Source organism: Trichosurus vulpecula, chromosome 1 (assembly GCF_011100635.1).
Source record: "Trichosurus vulpecula isolate mTriVul1 chromosome 1, mTriVul1.pri, whole genome shotgun sequence".
In the NCBI taxonomy this organism is placed as follows: Eukaryota; Metazoa; Chordata; class Mammalia; order Diprotodontia; family Phalangeridae; genus Trichosurus; species Trichosurus vulpecula.
Window position 1 is genome coordinate 468,842,162 of NC_050573.1, and position 20,169 is coordinate 468,862,330.

At 40.1% G+C, this 20,169-nt stretch overlaps 1 long non-coding RNA gene across 1 annotated transcript in view; it reads left to right on the forward strand.

Annotated features, from left to right (window-relative positions):
* Positions 1 to 2,002, forward strand: part of LOC118828786 — a 29,351-nt gene extending 27,349 nt beyond the window's left edge. The window contains exon 5 of the long non-coding RNA XR_005008973.1: positions 590 to 2,002. This is a non-coding gene — a long non-coding RNA (uncharacterized LOC118828786). The remainder of the gene's footprint in view (positions 1 to 589) is intronic.
* Positions 2,003 to 20,169: the final 18,167 nt, after the last annotated feature.

Below are 20,169 nucleotides of genomic sequence, written 5' to 3' on the forward strand. Positions count from 1 at the left end.
TGAAATGACAGTCATTGGCTGCCTTCTTAGCAGGAGTCTTTGAGTCTTTTCCTAGAGTACAACTGGTGGCTTTTACCCACCTCAGAAGAAATGGCAAACTGCATACATATGACAGCTAAAGTACACATCAGAGCTTAGGTCAAATTTAGTGGGGTAGCAGAGGACGCAGTGAGTTCTAATTTTTACATGTACATGATATCTCCCAATAGAATTCCAATTCATTGAGGGGAGAGACTGCACAGGTCCTGGCACATAATAGGCATTTAATAAATGGTTGTTGATTGATAGCACTTTCCTTACAACAATTCTGTGAAGTTAGTAGGAGTATTATTATCCTCATTTTACGTATGAGGAAATAGATGTTCAGAGTGTTCAGTTAATTTCTCCAAGGCTATACAGTACGCCAGGAGTTTCTGAAGCCCAGAACTCTGCTTTTATGCCCACGGTTTTGTTTAAAATATCCTCTTTTATCAATGGATAAAAATCACTATTCTACAATGATATTTCTATCACGGCAGCATAAGGATGGCAGGTGGTAGAATGATGGACCTGGAAGGCACCTTAGAGATTCAACCTTCTTATTTTACAGGTAAAGAAACTAAGGCCCAGAGGGGGCAGTAGCTTACCCAAGCTACTCCCAAGTAAGTGGAAGAGCTGACATGGTATCTGACCAGTCATCAGAGAAGAGGGTACCAGACCAGCGCTCTTTGCACCAGATGCTGCTACTTCCCTTCTTCTCTTGTTAGAACTTTGTCCCTGTTGCCTTGATCTGTATGTAGCTTGATCAGCTGGTGTTCCTTCCAGCCAGTCTGGTGTCTCATATGTATGCTCCAGTTTTTATTTTTGGCTGCAGGAATACTGTTAGTGGAATACGGTTATATTTGTAAAAATTATACTTACCCTGTCAAGTTTATTAAAATATTTGTAAAAATTGTATCTTGAAGATTTGAAGGTTGCCCAATGATTTCTGCTCAGCCCCGGAGGGTAGAAATGAGAGTAACACATCCAAGAAGCAAAATTTGGCTTCATATAAGTGTAGTACGGGTTTGATAATGCTTTTGTGCTTTAAAAAAAAGCCCCCAGTGAATATGGGTTTTACTGCAGACAATGCAAGTGACCAGTGATAGTCCTCACCACTCCTTGTCCCCTTTGTCTCAAAAGATTTAATCAGCCATACTCATTTGCAACAATTACAGCTCATTTTTTTGAAAAGCCTGGGGCAATATAATGGTTGCACTGGCCTATGTTGTACCTTCCTGTACGGCATTCATACTAAATGAAAAGTTTTAAGTACACTCACAATCACCCAGAGCCCCCAGACTGGAAAAGTCCTAAAAGTTAGCATGTAGGCAGAGGTTCGGTCGTCTTTCTCAATTTAAATTTATGTTTATCTCTAGTGTCCCTGAAGTCTTTATATTTGAGACAAAATTCAGGCTATCAGAATTGTTTGGATAAAGTAGTTATCAGAGAACATTACAGTCTCTATTAATCTTCAGGATAAACTGAGGAAGGAACAGACTTTTTTTCTGGTCATTTCCCTCGAGTCTTGAAGTAGTAAGTAAAACAGCTGGATTCAGCCAAGGCTTCTGCCCCAAGAGGACTATAGGGCCATTCTTCTTCAAACTCTCTCCAGTGCAGACCTATTTTCCCCTCCTTTTTCCTGTTGCCTTTGTGCTGCTGATTCCTTTAAGCTTAGCTAGTTAAATCCTGGGTAGGGCTGAGGAGGCTGGCCCCACTGTTATTATTGCTCACCCTTTGAGTCTGTACCACCTTTTCTCAGTCTGTCTTTGCCAGACCGTATGGATTACTCTAAGACGCTGGCAGTTGACTCTTCATAGGTTCAACTTCTTTGTTCGTCTCCAGGCCTACTCCATTTCAACCCATCTTTCTTCTGGTTTTGCATTGTTCTCCCTGCAGATCTAAAAGGATGAGAAGACAGTCAGTTTAGAATTGAAAGGCACATTAAAGGTCATCTAGTCTAGTCCTAGAGCAGCTAGGCGGCACAGTGGATAGACTGCTGGGCCTGGAGTCAGAAAGACTCATCTTCTTGAGTTCAAATCTGGCCTCAGACACTTATGAGTTGTATGACCCTGGGCAGGTCACTTAATCCTGTTTGCCTCAGTTTCCTCATCTGCAAAACGAGCTTCAGAAGGAAATGGCAAACCATTCCAGTATCTTTGCCATGAAAACTCCAAATGCGATCATGAAGAGTTGGACATGACTGAAAGAACCAAAATAAAAAATAACAACAATAAACCTAGTCCTCTCATTTTTCACGTGTGGAAATTGAAGCTCAGAGAGGACTAATGACTTAGCCAGTGTAGTAGCAATTAGATTTGAAGCTCTTTCTCACCCATTAATAGGTCATGTGACCTGCTAATGTCACAGGAAGCCTAAGTTACATGTGATGGGAGGAGCTTCCTGCCAGGAAATGTCACAGGAAATGCTGAGGGGGAGAAAGAGAGATGTTATGGCTCCTAAAGGCTGCTAATGGCCACTCTCATGATTATTACTCTCATGATTATTAGAACTGAAAAGGCTGACTTAGCTGTATTGTGAGCTTGTTTTGCGGAAGACTCCAGCAGTGGTTCAGAGAGGTTTGGGGATGGCGAGACTCCAGGCTGTTATATGGTGTTTTAAGTTCCTTGCTGTTATGATAAAGTGGGCTGACTAGCTGTGGGAACTGAACATTTGGTTATGGGATATGGTTTTCTGGTGTCTGAATAAATGTTATACTTCTTTTACCTTCTTTATGGAGAGTCTCTTATGCTTTGCAATGCAGAACTACATAGGCATATTCACAATTATCGCTGATGTTGTGTTTATTGCCTTACTGGTACACCCAGTCACCTGACTCTAAATCCAGTACTCATTCATCAGCCTTCTGGTTCCTAGGGAAAGCAATCCACAACCTTTCTCCTGCCAAATAATCCCTTGAAAAATACTAACACAGTGTGTTGCACATATTGTCAAATTTTAAGACTATCTTATGTCACACTCAATACAGTTACACTACAAAATGATAACTACTAAAACATCAGTATTCTTACTACACTGTCTTCCTTCCTACAGACTTAGACTCAGACTTGCTGACCTGTATTGACAGTGAAAGTTTCATCACCAGGAAGCAAGGAAAACAAACATTTCTTAAGTACCTACTGTGTGCTCTGCCCTCTGCTAAGTGCTTTACAAATATCGCCTTTGATCTTCACTACCCTTTGAAGTAGGTGGTATTATTATCACCACTTTATAGTTGAGAAAACTGAGGCAGATGGGTAAAGTGATTTCCTTGAGTCATACAACCAATAAGTATAAGAGGCCTAATTTGAATTCAGGTCTTGACTCTAGGTTTAGCTTTCTATCCATTGTACCATCTAGCTGTCTGCTTTACCACCTAGCTTGGCTATAGGAATTCTCCATGCCAATTAAGTCACAGGTATGGACTTTCCCCATCCCTCCCCTCCCCCAAAAAGTTATTGTTGTATTTCAAAAAGAAGTAAACTTTTATGAATTTGCATAGAAATCAAGATTATTACTAATTTGTATCAAATGAACTTATCTCCAAAGGAGACAGAACTCTTAAACCAACCATTTCTGAAAACTGTCATCACCTATTTATAGACCATAACTTTATTTTTTTTTTGAGGCAATTGGGATTAAGGGACTTGTCCAGGGTCACACAGCTAATAAACATCAAATGTCTGAGGTTGGATTTGAACTCAGATCCTCCTGACTCCAGGGCTGGGTGCTCTACCCACTGTACCACCTAGCTGCCCCTGTATACTATAACTTTGGGAAAAACACTGACTCTGCATGCCGTGAGCATTATTTTTAATAGGTCAAGTGAGTTCTCAGATTGGCCGAGTGGGGGCCTGGGAGCACCCTCCAAGGGTTTTTGAGGACATGTATAAAAATATTTATATGTTTAAGAATATTTATACCCCGGACTTATCCTTATTATACTTTCACAGTATACAATCTAATGTCTCCTTCAGAACCAATATTCCATATGCTATGGGAGCACATTAACAAGGGCGTAGACTCGATTCTAATCAATAAATGATGGCATAAAGGAAAAATCATCATGAGAAGCTCTAGTGGTACATTCAGTTATTATAACAATATCTCATTGGCTTGGTGTTTTCTACAGTAATATCAAGATGGATGAACTTAAAAATCACAGCAATTTTTAGAGTACAAAAGTCATTTGCAAGTAATCACTAAACTTTGACTCATTTTGTCTTCTGTTATCTTCCCTGCTTGACCAATTCCTTTTTATTTTTTGTAGGGGGGAAAGCAGGGCAATTGGAGTTAAGTGACTTGCCCAAGGTCACACAGCTAGTAAGTGTGTCAAGTGTCTGAGTCTGGATTTGAACTCAGGTCCTCCTGACTCCAGGGCCAGTGCTCTACTCACTGCGCAACCTAGCTGCCCCCTAGTTCCTTTTTTGGTGAAACAATTAGCTCCTTTGGTCAATCAACGGATACCAAATACTGCGCACATATAACTCTTTAGAGCGAGAGTTGGCAATGATTCTGGCTTGAGGGCTAATTTGTATGCTTTGCAGAGCTTTGTGAGTCTTGGGAGGCAAATGAAGGCTACTTTATAAATAATATTTATACAGTGCTTTTCATAGTATGGCAACAGCCACTAGTTTTACTAGTTCTACCCAGAATTTTTTATTCTTGTTCCCTAGTTGATTTGCATGGCAGCCATAATAGGTGAAGAACTGCATCTTCTCCTGCTGCTCTCCTTTGTAACTTTTTTCTGAGTGAAGTCTCACTCAGGCTTTGAAGAGGAACAGCCCAGCAGCCCACAAGTAAGATAGGAATTAAAAGAAATTATGAACTGTAACTCAGATGTGACTTTGGACTGAGAACTTAAGAGGAAAGGCAGAACAAAGCAATTGAAGGGTAGATCTTCTTTAAGCCTGAGGGCTTCTGCTGATGGCTAGGCATAGCCGTAATAGCCCCTGAGACTATGGGTAAAAATAATAAGCCCTCTTTGGGGAGGGGCTCTTTGGGGAGAGGCTCCATGTCAGCTAAAAAACAGTAGCTGGCAATAGATGCAGTAGGGAAGAACACAGTGAAGATGCCCCAAAGAACGAAGCAGTCTCTGAAGATGCCAGCTCAGGAAGAGCAGCCAATAGCACAATGACAATACCAGAAGATATTAACATTCCTGGGCATAGAAGATAGGAATTGCCTTGGACACAAATGTTACCTAGGCATATGGGTTTCCATGTGTGTTCCCTGGCTCCATGTGTCTCTTGTGGTCCCTTCTACCACTGATGGTGTAGTAATCTGTGGGACAACGTACCCCTGTATATATAGGGAAATTCTTTCTTGTGTGCTATTTAATTAAATACCTCCATTCATAATGCTTCGAACCTGGCATCATGTTCAAGGCCCAGAAGAGAAAGAAGGCCCTTCTGCTAGAAGTTGAAAAGCACATGTAATGCATATATTGTATGATTGAGTAATAATCACTCACATAATTTTTCTTAGAGACTTCCTTGATGGATTGGTAAGATAGAATCATCTGGGGAGATAGGGGTAGTGAGGCACTAAAAACGAACTCATTTTCTAACATTTATCTGTTAAGAGGTCCAGATTTCTCTTAGGCACAGCACCTCACAAACATATTTGCTTGTTCCTCCAACCTAAGCAAGATAGGAAGAGCCACAACTCAAAAAAAAAAAAAAAAAGAAAAACGAAAAGGACATCAGACTAGACATCAGTAGATTTAACTGCTGGGTCCTAGCTATGCCATTAATTTTCTTGGTAAACTTTGGTAATTGAATTGTCCCCTCTCAGTTTCCTATCTGTAAAATGGGAATATTGTCTGCCCTACCCAACATACAGGGTGTATTGTGAGGATCAATAGGATAATGGATTTAAAAGCATTATAATAAGTACCAAACACTATAAGACTGTATCATAATTCCTACCCAGTTAGTAATAATCATATCTTGGCTTCTAGACCTTTCTAAATGAAGTCAAGAGGTAGAAAACAAAATTATTTTGTTAAGAGAATATCACTCCTAGTACACAAATACAAAATGCTTTATAGTACTAGTGGATAATGTGTCTGATATCTCCTGCATCTGCATTTTGAGGCCTGAAATCAATAACAGAGCAAAGAATGCTTATATTAAAATATAGTACAAACCAATGTGCAGCCAGGTCACTGGCACCTGGTGGTATAAACGAATGGAAAATGTAACATTTGCATATCTGTCATTGTAGGAATAATATCTTGCCCCCTGCTTCCATACAATTCAGGATAGTTTTTCCTTAAAAGTTATTGGGATCATTCCTGAGACTTGGTTGACTTAGGGGACTAAAAGCTCAGGCTACTGACATTTCCTGGTTGCCTGAGTACAAAAGCAATCAGAAGTAAAAAGTCAGGGGCTATCTAAAGCTTAGCTCATAGATCACAATGATCATAATGGTCTGTTTAGACAAGGGGGCTTCATTTAGCCAAATCAGCTTGGGTTGTCCTCAGTGCCTATCCTTGTCGAATATCCTTCAGCTGCTATGGTTAAGAAAATCTCCTTTTGTCTCATTTTATGCCACCAATGAACCTGAATTAAAAGGCTACCATCCTGAGTCAGCCTATTCTAAGGAGGCAACTGCTTTTCCAAAGCCTATCTCACTGGAGCTCAATTTCTTTAAATATACACACACACAGACACAGTCATACACATGTGCGTATATATTTACATACATATATATGTGTGTGTGTCTGTATGTGTATACATACAGACACACACACATATACACACACATACACACATATATTGTAGCTAACAGAACTTTTATTTTAATGTTTGCTAACCATTTGTGGTAGGAAAAACATTTATTTTATGTACACTGTCATGCTTTCCCTTTAGGAAGGTCCAAGCAAGCTGAGATTTGGTTGGCTTGGAAGACTTGGGGTATAAAAAGCCTAGCCTGTGGGGAACTGGTGTTTCTCAGGTTTGGCAAAATTTCTTAGGGAGTGACTCCTTCCCCTGGGGAGTCAGAGGGTTGAGGGTGAGGCTTTTACCACCAAGGAACTTGGAAGGTTGCAGGGGAAGGTTAAAAGCAACACAATGAGCCTTTAGAACAACACTTAGTGAGGGTGTGGGTCTATTGGAAGCAGCACAACCTTTTCTGGCTGCAGAGTACATATATACACACACTTATACATACACACACACATATGTGTCTATAGATAGCTATCGATAGATAGATATAGATATATAGAGTGCTTAGTTATATCTTATGTGTATATGTATAACTATAATTAAAATCTAAGCTGTAACTGTCCCCATAAAGATGAATTTCCTGTACAGCCAGTGTTCCAATAGGGATCGTCAAGAGAGACAGCAAAATTTCTAAGAGATAGGTTTGGTAGACTAGAACTATGCTACCCACTCTACTCCCAGTGATTAACCTAGTTTAGAAAGAATTACATTCTGCCTTTTGAACAGAGCCCCACCTGAATGCTTCTAGCCTATAGCTATGTACCTCCCCTGTCAGACCACCATACAGTCCTGGACAGATGAAAGAGGATCATTTAGCTGTGTTGGTGGCCATTTTGAGTCACTGGATGAAGGTGAGGAGGAGTCTCCATTCTGTTCTTGGAAGATGGGAGTAGTCCCTGATTTTGTATCATCCTCCCTAATGGGGATTGACAAATAGGAAGATGTTTTGGTTGGTGGATTAGGGAACACTGAGTAGGTGGCAGTGTAGGATGAGTATTAGTAATAACTCAGATCCTAGGAAGAGTTGCACCCAGGAGGATTAGCTACCTTGCTACTGGTGATTCTGAAATCCATGAAATGAATTGATGTGGATTAATGTCCATATTGGAGGTGTTGTTATCGATGCTGTGGTCCTGGTGTTCCTGGTGTTTCTCCTCTTTCAAACAGTTCAAAGGAAGCACAGGATGCACAAATTTAGAAAGCCACCCCAAATGTTCACATGGACTATTTGTGCCCAATCTGTGGAAGAGCATTCAGAGCCTGTATTGGTCTGATCAGCCACAGTCCGACACATTGAAACTTGACTCTAGCATAGTGAAGTCATTTTGGTCCTCTTTGAGAACGGAGGACAACAGCCCACCAACTGCTGTTTATTGTTGCTGTTCAATATTAAGAGACCCACTATGAACTATTTCAGATATGACCACTCTCTCTTATTGTTACCAACGTGTATGTTTTATATTTTAACCTTTCCATTATTTGTACTAGGCCGCTTCTTCTCTAGTGCTTTTTCTAGGCTTCTTTCTGAGATAAGAAATGTATGAAGGTCTTTCAACTGTCAGAAGGTCCCCTTCTGAGAAGAGGGCTCCAAACTGAGAAGTTTTGGAGCCTTGACACCAAAGGGTAACATGCGTTATGAATAGATTTTATATTATGTAGACTGGGATGTTTTCCCTTAGAGGAAGAAATGAAGCCATTCTTGTGCTCTAGTGCTTTTTCTAGGCTTCTTTCTGAGATAAGAAATGTATGAAGGTCTTTCAACTGTCAGAAGGTCCCCTTCTGAGAAGAGGGCTCCAAACTGAGAAGTTTTGGAGCCTTGACACCAAAGGGTAACATGCGTTATGAATAGATTTTATATTATGTAGACTGGGATGTTTTCCCTTAGAGGAAGAAATGAAGCCATTCTTGGAAATGTTTTGGTTTTTCTTCTAGAGAATTAAAAAGCTTAGTCTATGGGAGGTGGTGTTACTGAAGTTTGGCAGAGTTTCCACTACTCTGTGGGATAGCTTTCTGACCCAGGGTCCCCTAACAATACAGAGGTAGAGGGTAGCAGCATCTGTTTTTAGTAGTCATATCTTTTTCCTTTATTTTAAATAAATTTTATTACCATTGATTGCCTGTGTTTTTTTTTATCGCATTCCAGTCCTAATCTTGGATTACTAGACTGGCCTGAGTTAGGCCTAGAATAGGATACCATCTTAATATAAATTGACTGTATATTATTATTCTTTGAAATTGGTGATATTATGCTTCTGGGTACTGATGGTGAAAGTTGTGAGGCACTGAGGGCTAGAGAGGAAGCGACTCAATAAAGAAAAATGAATGGTGAAGGTGATTTAGAGGGCCTTGGATGTCTGAAGTTGGTCAGAGTAAATCTGAGGGAGAAAAATTTGGGGAAAACTTCAGAAAAGGTTGAAGGAGAACAAGAGGAGAAGGGATGGATCCAGACAAGGATTCAATGAGAGGAAGAAATCAATCTGGAGACAAAAGATTGGGAAGAAGATAAAGAAGATGTAGTTGGTAAAACAAGTTAAAAAAAGTTAAGGAAAATGAATTAAAAGATTAAGGGCAGAAGGTTTGTTATCTGTGACTAGTGGTTGTTGAGAAAAGAAAAGGGAAGTTGGGATGATTGTCAAACTGTTAAGGGTTGAAAAAAAGGTGTAAGTTGTTAAGGAAATGCTTAAGTGAGTTCAGAACATCCTCACTCAATTTGCAAGAGAAGGCCAAGCTGTCCCATGACTGGACGTATATCCCAAGAATTTCAAGTGTCACCTACAGAGGGATGAATTTCACAAAGCTTTATTGTTGTTTGGTCGTTTAAGACTCTTCATGACCCCATTTGGGGTTTTCTTGGCAAAGATACTGGAGTGGTTTGGCGTTTCCTTCTCCAACTCATTTTACAGATGAGGAAACTGAGGCAAACAGGGTTAAATGACTTTCCCAGGGTCACATAGTAAGTATTTGAGGTCAGATTTGAACTCAGGAAGATGAGTCTTCCTGACTCCGGGTCTGGCACTCTAGCCACTGCCTCCTTTAGCTGCCTCCTTTAGACAGTTAAGCAAGTTCAGTTAGAGTTCCTAACTCAAATAGGTAAATTTGGCCTCCTAGATATCATTGATTCTTGATGAGATGAGAACCATGACTGCAGCCCTTGCCTTTCTTCAGTATTGCAATGCCTTCCCTGTTCTTTATCATTAAAAAATCTCCTACGGTGGCTCAGCACAGAAATGGTCAGGGGATCCCTGTTTTGGTGCCTTTGCTGGAATGTCCTCCTGTAATCCTCCACCTCCTGTAATCCCTTGTTTCCATTGAGACAACGATCATCATCTTCTGAATGAATCCTTTCCTGATTCCCTCAGTTTCCATTTTCCACCCCCCTAAAAACCACCTTTTATTTATTTTGCTTATATTTCTCCCCCAATCAAATGTAGGCTTTTTGAGGGTAGGAATTGTTTCATTTTTGCGATTTTTCCAAGAAGGAAAAAGCATAGAGTTATTGATGATGATTCCTAGCAAAATTCTAGAATGTGTTATTGAAGAGCCAGCATAAAAATTTCAAAAGAACTCAGATATGTGCAAAATCCAAACTAATGAAGCTTGAATATAGAAGACAGAAGACAGCAGGATAGCACAAGGCAGAAACTATAGGGAATGCTTGAATTCCAGTTAGCATTCCTATTTCTAGCCCACGACTAGTGCAACTAGGTGGCACAGTGGATAGAACGCTGAACTTACAGTTAGGAAGACCAGGATTCAAATCAAATCTCAGATTTTTACTAGCTGTGTGACCCTGAGCAAATCACTTAACTGCCATCTGCCTCAGTTTCCCCAATGGTAAAAAAAGGATAATAATGGCACTGACCTCGAAGTATTGTTGGGAGTATCAGATGAGATAATATTTGTAAGGCACTTATCACGGTGCCTGGCACACAGTAACCACTTAATAAATGTTTGCTTTCTTCCTTTGTAAATGCATCCAGCACAAGCAACTTTAAAGGCTTGTACTTCAGGATCTGACTGTATGAAACCCTGCCCTGTTTCCCTCATTGCATTCACTCGGTCTAATCTCCCCTTCCCACAACCCCAGGCTATGGTAAAAAAAAAAAATTAAAAATAAAGGAAATTCACCTGGGGAAAGGTAAAAGACATAACAGTCCAGAACGGGTTAGAGGGGAAACCTTTAAATGTTTGTTCCTAAGTGAGCCAAGTGGTGCGACAGAGTGCTTGTTTTCCAGAGTTCAAATCTGACCTCAGACACTTACTAGCCGTGTGACCTAGGGCAAGTCACTTAACCCTGTTTGCTTCTGTTTCTTTGTCTGTAAAATGAGCTGGGATCACAAGGAGTTGGATAAAACTGAACAACAGAAACCCTGGCTCTGTTGGTGTTCTCCCTGTGGAATTTACCTAGGAGAGGGAGCCAGCTATACCAATCAAACTTTTAAGGAGGTACTTTCCAGAGCTAGCAAAGTCATAATGAAATTCATTTAGAGGAACAAAAATAGTTAGAATCTCAAGAGAAAAATTTTTAAAAAGTAAAAAGTGAAAGAAGGCATAGCAGTTTTAGACCTCAAGCTATGCTATAGAATAGTAGTCATCAAGATTTTTTGGAACTAGTTAAAAAAGAGGAAAGTAGGTCACAGGAGCAAACTATAAGAATCAGAAACAGTTAAACTCAGTAGTGCTATATTTGATAAACTCAGGAAAATAAACTAACTGGGGAATGATTGATTTTCCACTTGTCAAGAACTATTGAGAATACTGGAAAGCAGTTTGGCAAAAAACAAACAAACAAAACCAAAATGTTCAGACAAGAATCTTACTGTGTATACTTCAATGAGTTCCAAATGGATAAAAGATCAAAACACAAAAGGTCACAGCATTTCTTTTTAATTGTAGGAAAATGGATAGAGGCATCTTTCATAATTTTGGCTAGGCAAGAATTCTTTTTAAAATATTTTATTCATATTGTTTAAAAAATCATTTCATTTCCCAATGTGTCCATCTCTTTCCCCTAATGTTTTAAAAAGCAATGATTTAAAAAAAAAAGGAAAAAATCACAGTAGTTCAGCAAAACTGAGGTTAGTCAAGTCTGATATAGCAGGGTTTCACATCCATAGTCCCCCTCCTTTGCAAAAAAGAATGAGAGGTGCATTCTGAAATCTTTTATTCAGGACCAGGCTTGGACATTATAATTATACCATTTTCAGTTTTAATTTTTTTGTGGTGATTTTTGTTCTTCCCATTTACGTTATGTTTGTTCGTTTCCTGAATCTGCTTACTTCGCTTTCTGACAATTCGTACAAGTCTTCCCATATGTCCCTGGGCTTCCTATATTTACAGCACGGCAATCATAGACATGGAGAGTTTTGCAATTCCTTCTTTTGAGAACTATTTGTTCATGTTCTTCAGCCTTTCCTGTTGGATTAACAACTCTCAGTCTTATATTTATTTGCTACATATCTTGGATATCGGATATTATTATTATTATTGTTGTTGTTGTTAGTGGAGTCAGGTGATGCAGTGGATACAGTATTGGGCCTGGAGTCAGGAAGATTCATCCTCCTGAGTTCAAATCCTCCCTTAGACGGTTACTAGCTGTGTGACCCTGGGCAAGTCACTTTACCCTGTTTGCCTCGGTTCCTCTTCTGTAAAACAAGCTAGTGAAAGAAATGTCAAACCACTCCCGTATCTTTTCCAAAAAAACCCCAAATGGGGTCATGAAGAGTCAGACACTGAAATAACTGAACAGCTAGATATGTACTTAGCTGGTAGACTGGAGGTCCCAGGAATACTGTATTACCAGCTGTTCCCAGTCTCAGTCAGTAGTTTCCATCCCCCATAGCCAGAGGAGATTTAGCCATTATTTTGCTCTGCTAAGATTCTTCTCTTTCTTCAATGGCCAGTTCAAATATCATCTTCTTCCATGAAAGATGGAAGGTGGAGTTATAAGGCAAGAAGGGGCAACTAGGTGATACAGTGGATAAGAATGTTGGGCCTGGAGTCAGGAAGACTCCCCTCAGATGAAAGTGAAGTCTCCTTCTTAGGATTTTTCATGGTGCCTTGTTTATACATACTTACATGTATATATATATATATATATATATATATATATACATACACACACACACACATACACACATGCATACATATATACATGTGTTGAGGGAGGGATGAAGTCCAGGAACCCCAAGACTGAAGTTCCCAGACAGGGTCATTGAGGTGGGGTACCCCTCAAGGATAAGAGTACTGGAGAGGTTTGAGGCCATCTGGAATGAATTCACAGACTCAAGCATTCATTAAGTCAAGGTGGCAAAGATTTATTGGGCTTTTCAGCAGGCAAGAGTTCCTAGGGAACCTGCAAACTAAAAGGGAATACAGGTATAGATTATATAGGATATTCTATAGTAAAACATGTGCCAAATATGTTAATTAGGTATTTTGGGGTGATATTAGAGAGTGGTTAAGGAGTGGTTAGTTCTTAAAGGAACATAAACATTTAGTATCTACTGTGCAGGCATTTTACCCAGAGTTCACTGGGCAATAGCCCAAGGCGGGGCTACTTGGAGGTGTGGTTTTAGGCCTGAAACATCACTAAATCAACTAATGGTCAGGGCTGACTGGGAAATACCCAGGTTGCTTCCATCAATGTCTTGTTAGACAAGATAAATGTAAGGGAGTATACATATGTCTAGGTCTAGCACACACATGATAGGTCAGTGAGTAGTAAATACCTCTATGACCCAGTACACGGCCAGTTCAACATGTACACAGCTAGTTCAAGCTAATAAATTTTATAAGTGCAGCTAGCTAGTATATCAGGAAGAGAAATAAACGTTTTGCTAAGGCATGCTGTCCTGTTTTGCTAGAGAGAAACTACTAGGGACAGTGTTTTGAGGCTAGGGAAAGATGTGATTTTGGAACTGGGATCCAAGCACAGGCACCCAAGCACCCCATCACATATACATGTATATACATACATACATATATATGTATATGTATATACACACATATATACATACATATACATATATGCTCAGACAAACACAGAGAAGGAATGGATTCTTATATTTAATATTTTTATTTTCCAGTAATGTTGCTGTTAAACTTAGAGGTCCTGGGTTCAATTATTGGTTCTGCTGCTGTGCGACCTTAGACCAGTGATTTACTGACTGTGGGCCTCAGTTTCCTCATCTGTTTACCTTTTCTCAATATATAGCTCTCCCCTATGCCATCCTGGGGGTCTGTATCATTTTTCACTTTTGTAGGTCCTCCAGGGCCTAGCTCAGCACCTCGCCTGTAATAGTTACTAAGTGTTTGCTGATTTGAAATGACCACCTTAAGGCAATGCATACATGCCCTTCTATAAAATCAAGAACCGGGACTAAAATTCCTCTTCAGTTTGTTGGGTTTGCTGGCAGCACTCAATATTCAGCAGCCCTTGGTCTGTTCTCAGGCTCTGCCTCTACAGAAGACTCTCTTCATTGGTGGAGAGATTTGACCAGGATGTCTCCTCCCCCAAACTCTCACCAGCTCTCCTCCTCACATAGGCTCAGGACATGGAGAAATTGTTCTTTCCACCAAGGAGGAGAGTCTCATGCAAATACCAGGATTGAGCCTCAGCATTGCGTTCATTTTTCCTTAATGACTTTTCCATGCCTAGATATATTGGTTTCTTGGCGCCTTCTACATGGTTTTTGTGCTTGGCATTTCTATTCCGGGTGAGCAAAAACTGGCTTTGGAAGCTGTTCTTCACCTAGGAAGGAGAAGAGTGATTATATAAGGAACTAGCAGGTTCAGATACTGAGCTGAGCATAAGGATCCCAAACGAGCAATATCCATTAATGCTTGTGGGACCTCCCCTCTTCTCTTTCATATCCAATCAACTACCTGCTCTTCCAGGTAGCTCTGCCAAAGAAGCTCAGTGGTTTGAAAACCAAAGCTTGCTGTGAAGCTGGGACCAGCCGGGTTGCTGTGTTTGTTTTCCCACTTCCCCCTGTGTACACAAGATATCTGATCCTTATCTTCAAAGATGTTTTTCACCTAACCACATAGTATCTGATTAGCAAAGCCTCTTTCCAGTTTAACAGGTTTCAGGAGCTTTTAAGAACTGGTATTGGAGCTGTGAGACTGGGGCAGCCTGAACGTTCAGACTGTCTGCCCTCAGTGGTTACTGCAAATAAACTAGGTTAGGGAAAGAGGCGCAGGAACCTTCTAACCCCAGAAGAGGAAAGCATGGTTTCTTTTATTTAATATTTTCAGTTCCCAGGAATATTGCAGTCAGGTTTAGAGGTCCTGAGTTCTGCTGCTGTATGACCTTGGGCCAGTGACTTGCTGATTTTAGGCCTTGGTTTCCTGATCTGTAAAATTAAGGGGTGAGACCAGATGACCTCCAATGTCTGTTGCAGCTCTAAATCTATCATCTCTTGAACCTCCAACCAAAAGATATAAGAAATGAGATCATTCTTTATTGCTTTCAGTTGTGTCCACTCTTCATGACCCCATTTGGGGTTTTCTTGACAAAGATACTGGAGTGGCTTGATATTTCTTTCTCCAGTTTATTTTACAGATGAGGAAACTGAGGCAAACAGGGTTAAGTGACTTCCCCAGGGTCACACAGCTAGTAAGTGTCTGAGGCTAGATTTGAACTCAGGAAGATGAGTCTTCCTGACTCCAGAACCAGTGCTCTATCCACTCGCCCACCTAGCTGCCCCTTCTTGCCTTATAACTCCACCTTCCAATATTGTATGTTCCAGCCAAGAAATTTCAAATAGCTAACACAGATGTATTTGTTTTCTTTTAAAGGGACCATGTTTCTTCTTTCACGTTTATCCTCTAAAAAGAAATAAGGCCTTGAATTCAAAGAAAATATGTTTTGTTTAAAGCCGAGTTTGGGCAGATGGTTTTGCCCCAAACCATGCCTGGTACCATTCCTAATATGTTAAGCCTAAGTAAGCACACCATATAGATAAAAGTTCTTCAGGCATCATTTTTTTTTCACAGGTTTCTCAGTGTTCCTTGGGCCCTTCTTCAGACTAGTTATTAATTCCTCTTCAAGATGGCTCTACTTCTGAATTCTCTTATTAATTGTAAATACTTTAAAACTGCTCCCCCTGACATTCTAACAGCCTAACTTAACAAAGAAATATGATTAATAGTCACAAAGAAGTCCTAACATCTCCCAACCTTCAACTCAAGTTTGTCCATTATACTGACTGATACACCCTGGAAGCAGCTGTGAATGTTTGGTGGCCTGGTTTTTATTATAAATCCAAACCAGATTGTTCTTTAACAATTCATAGTCTGACACATTTGTTCACACACATCTAGAAGATAATAGTTCATATGCCTCCTACCTTCACTGTTTACACTATTAAAACAGAAGAAATTACTTCCTTTGTGGTAATTCTTGGCAATTCAGGTAAATTATGAGGGGTAAACACAGATGAGCCTCAGTTCTTGAAAAGTTTCATTGTAAGCTGCACCCTAGGGGCCTGAAGTCCAATTAGACTTTTTTTTTTTGGTTGAGCTTCTGTGTACAAAGAAAGCCTTTAAAGGTGTATTAGAGCAAGTGTTTTTGGGGGGGCAAGAAGGGAGTCTTTTTTTTTTGGTCCAAACAAGGGACCTTGTTGCTAATCCCTCTTCTGGCCCTGTGGTAAGTATTACTGTTAAGAGGTGACAGAGTAAATGAGTCACCCTTAGAACCGCCTTTTGTGTGGTTATTGCGAAATACAAGTGTGTTGACATAAGACATTGGTGATTAGCGGGAACTTGAATGTGGAAACTAGGATTGCTATAAAAATCTGCTAAGAAGAGTTGGGGAGTTCCTTCGTGTTTGTGGCCATTTGAGATTTTGAAGACAATTGAATTAATATGTGTGTAGTGCTCAAGAATCCCCCCCCTGCCCCCCCCCACATATGGGTCTTCTGTAAGTTCCTACAGCTTTAGGTCATATTGTGAGTCAGCATCCACTCAATTATCATTTAAGAACTCCCACCAATGTTTTTCATTTACTAGTCAAAGAAAAAGATATTTAAATAAACAGAATAAAATAAATGACAGAAAAAATTCTCTCTCATATACAAGGAAACACACTTCCACAGGTTGCCACAAATGCAGGGAAGAGGGGAAACTCGCGTGGAATATGTGTGAAAGGGCTCCCATGTAGGAACAACACATGCCTAAGGCAATTCATGTTTCCAAGGAGCCTGAGTTACCGTTGTTTGTTTCCCTGCAGAGATTTAATGTCTTCTGGTGATGTCATAGGGCTGTGAGATACTTTCTCTAGTACACCAGTGTCGTCATGCTTCTCTCTGTGAGTATTTCTGCTTAATTGATCTAGTCTATGATTCATTTCTAAGCTGTTCTCTGTTGCCATCTGTTGGTATCTTCCCTGAACTGTGTCTTCTGGCTTCTCCGTCCTTTTTGCTAATACATCTCCCCTCAGGATTACTTCAGTTCTTTTGTGATGCCAACCTCTGGCCAGCCCTACCAGACAGTTAACTGGGGCATCCTTTGGGCTTTTAAGCCTGTCTTTTGAATTCAACCTCTCTATATCCACTTGGATTCTCTCAGTTCATCATGGTTAGAAAATCATACTCAAAATATTTCTTTTACCTTCCATCCTACTCCTAGTTGCTAATCTGAGTCCCTGAAAATAATCTTGGCTATTACACTTAGCAAAAGGAGATGGGCAGATTTCTGGAGAAGAGATTCCTTTCAATGCTCATCATACTTCTAGTCACCAGTCTGATCCCAAGCCAATTACCTCAGAAACAATGCTGAAAGTAGTTGGGCGAAGTTGGTAACCTGTGTCCTATGTCACTCTAGCAACCATATCACTGTCCTCCTTCTACTACGTAAAATTATTAATCAATACATGTTTATTCAATGCCTGCTATGTGTCAGGTGCTGTGTAAGGTGTTGGGGGTGGGGAGGAAGCACAAAGAATGAAAACAATCCCTACCAAAAATAAAATTATATTCTAACAGGTAGGGAAAGACAATAAATAATTATATGAATGTTTATAACATACATATAAAGTTATTAGACAAATATATACAAATGAACTAAATGCATCCTTCTTGCCTTACAAAATATTCATGATTATAGAAGAATAAGAGACAGTATTATAGTTTATACAGAGCTAGCCTTGGAACCAGGAAGACCTGAATTCAAGTCCTGTTTCTGATATAACCTGCTTGTGTTATCCAGGGCAGGTCACTTAACTTCTCAATGCTCTAGACAAATTTCTAGGACTAAATAAGTTTCAAAGAAGGTATAGACCTGTATTAATAGAGGGGGTTTCCTCATTTGGGAAGTCCCTTTACCGGTAAAATCACAAGTTCGTTTCCTATCCCTGTCCCCTAATAGCAGGGTAAAAAGTCCAGGTTCCTTCCTTCCCACACTTCCAACTTCAAGGGAGCCACTTGAATAATAACTTTTTTCTCTTTAAGGTGGTAACTCTGCCCAGGAACTACCCTTTTCTTGATGGAGGGGTAGATTCCAGAATTCTCTAATTTGGGATTTCCCTAGAGGCAACATCTGAGACTTGTACCACCAAGAAAATCCCCCTTCTCTCACTAGATTCCAGAATAAGGGTGCCTAGGAAATCTTGAGGTTCAGGAAGTTTCTCAGACCACATCCACATTGTTCCCCTCAACATGGTAGTCAGGTGACTGAAAGCATGTGGAACTGACATGTTTTTTCTAGAACTGGATCCACATATACTTAATATACTCCCATTATCCTTGGTGCTGCAAATTCTTGGGTCAAAAAGCTGCCATTCTGGGAGACATTTGGCCACATGGCTTCCCTCTCCCCAGCTGTCGTATGGTTGTAAGCATGTGTTTTCCAGGCACTTCATCACAAGGCAGTCATTAATGGATATGGGGTGGGGGGGAGGGGGAGGGACAGCGATTCATTCCCCCCACTACAATCCTAGTTTGTGCCTACTTCTGTTAAAAGGCAAAACAGAAAAAAAATACCAACACAATTTGTCAGCCCACTTTTATAGACCAGCACAAATGGGGTGGCTTCTGTACAATGTCTGCCACTCAAAAGTACCAGTCAACCACTTAATCTTAGAAAACATCCCAGGTCACTGAGACTTACTCAGGAGATGTCTGCAGTCTTCTCAGTGACTGGTCAATAGATCGTATCCACATCTTTCATATTAGGGTACTCTCAAAAATGTCGAACAAAGCCCAACCTCATTTAAACTCATCAAGTTGATTATAGATTACAAGCAAAAGGAGGCCTTGGAGGCCTTCTAGTCCAATTTTCTAATTTTACAAATGAGGATGAGTAGCTTGTCCAAGGTCATATAATATGTTATAGATGTAGGATTTGGCCTTGGGTTCTCTAACTACAGAGCTCATGATCTTTACAATGGATCACACTGCCTCCTTCAGGAATGCTCCTTTGATCAATCTCTCTACACTGCTAGTTTTGGTATATGATTTAAAGGTTGCAAGCATTTTACTGAGAGAGTAATAGTAGTCTTCTGGCCACTAAAGGACATTTACCCAATTCTTCCAAGGAGTTCATAGGTTCCACAAAGATATGTAAAAGAACAAGAGATTCATAAAGAATAAGCTAACTTAATGGATGAATTATGACCACTAACTATAGGAATTGGAATAACCCCTTTGAATTCAAGGAAAATGAGAAAAGAAGCTAAATCAGTTTTCCATGCCCATTTCAATTCCTTTGTTTGTCATCAGATGCTTCAACAAATGAGTGATTTTGTGATAACTCTGCAGCCCCACTAAGGAAGGGAAAAGGAAACCCATGAGTGTTCCATATGACTATAAAAGAGATTTATTCAAGGGTATTCTTTACATACAGATGGAGATTCAGGTTGGGATTTATTCTGTAGCCGTTCTTTAGATTGGGACATTACAGATAGCATTGAAGATGGCCTCCTAGCATTGCCTTATCGTATAGAAAAAGTCTCATCTTGGCTGTGAGTTAGAGGTACACCCTCCTTTTTGGAGGGTTCTAGGATGGTGATTGGTAGAGAGCAAAGTGTTATCTACTCCCTCTGCTTCCAGATCTAAAATTTGGGTTCTTTGAGCAGAAAAGTTGTTAAGGGGAACTGAGAGTATGGGATTATATGCCATTGGAATTTACTCAAGATTTGCTAACAAGGGAGATGTGGAGGTTCTTATCAAGGGTAAGGAGCTTATCTGGGCTTCCATGGATGCTTATCTATAAATTATAGATAAGACAGAAAAGACAGAACTATTCAGCTGGTTTTAGTGATGAAAGCATCAGAAAGAATGCTTAGATGACACTGGCCAATTGATATTGGGCATGAATCGTCCTGGGGAGTTCTGCCTCTGAAATGATCTGGCAAGTGTCAGACTTAGGCTGTTCTCTCAAAAAAAAAAAAGGATCAGAAGCCTTATGGAGATTCTTT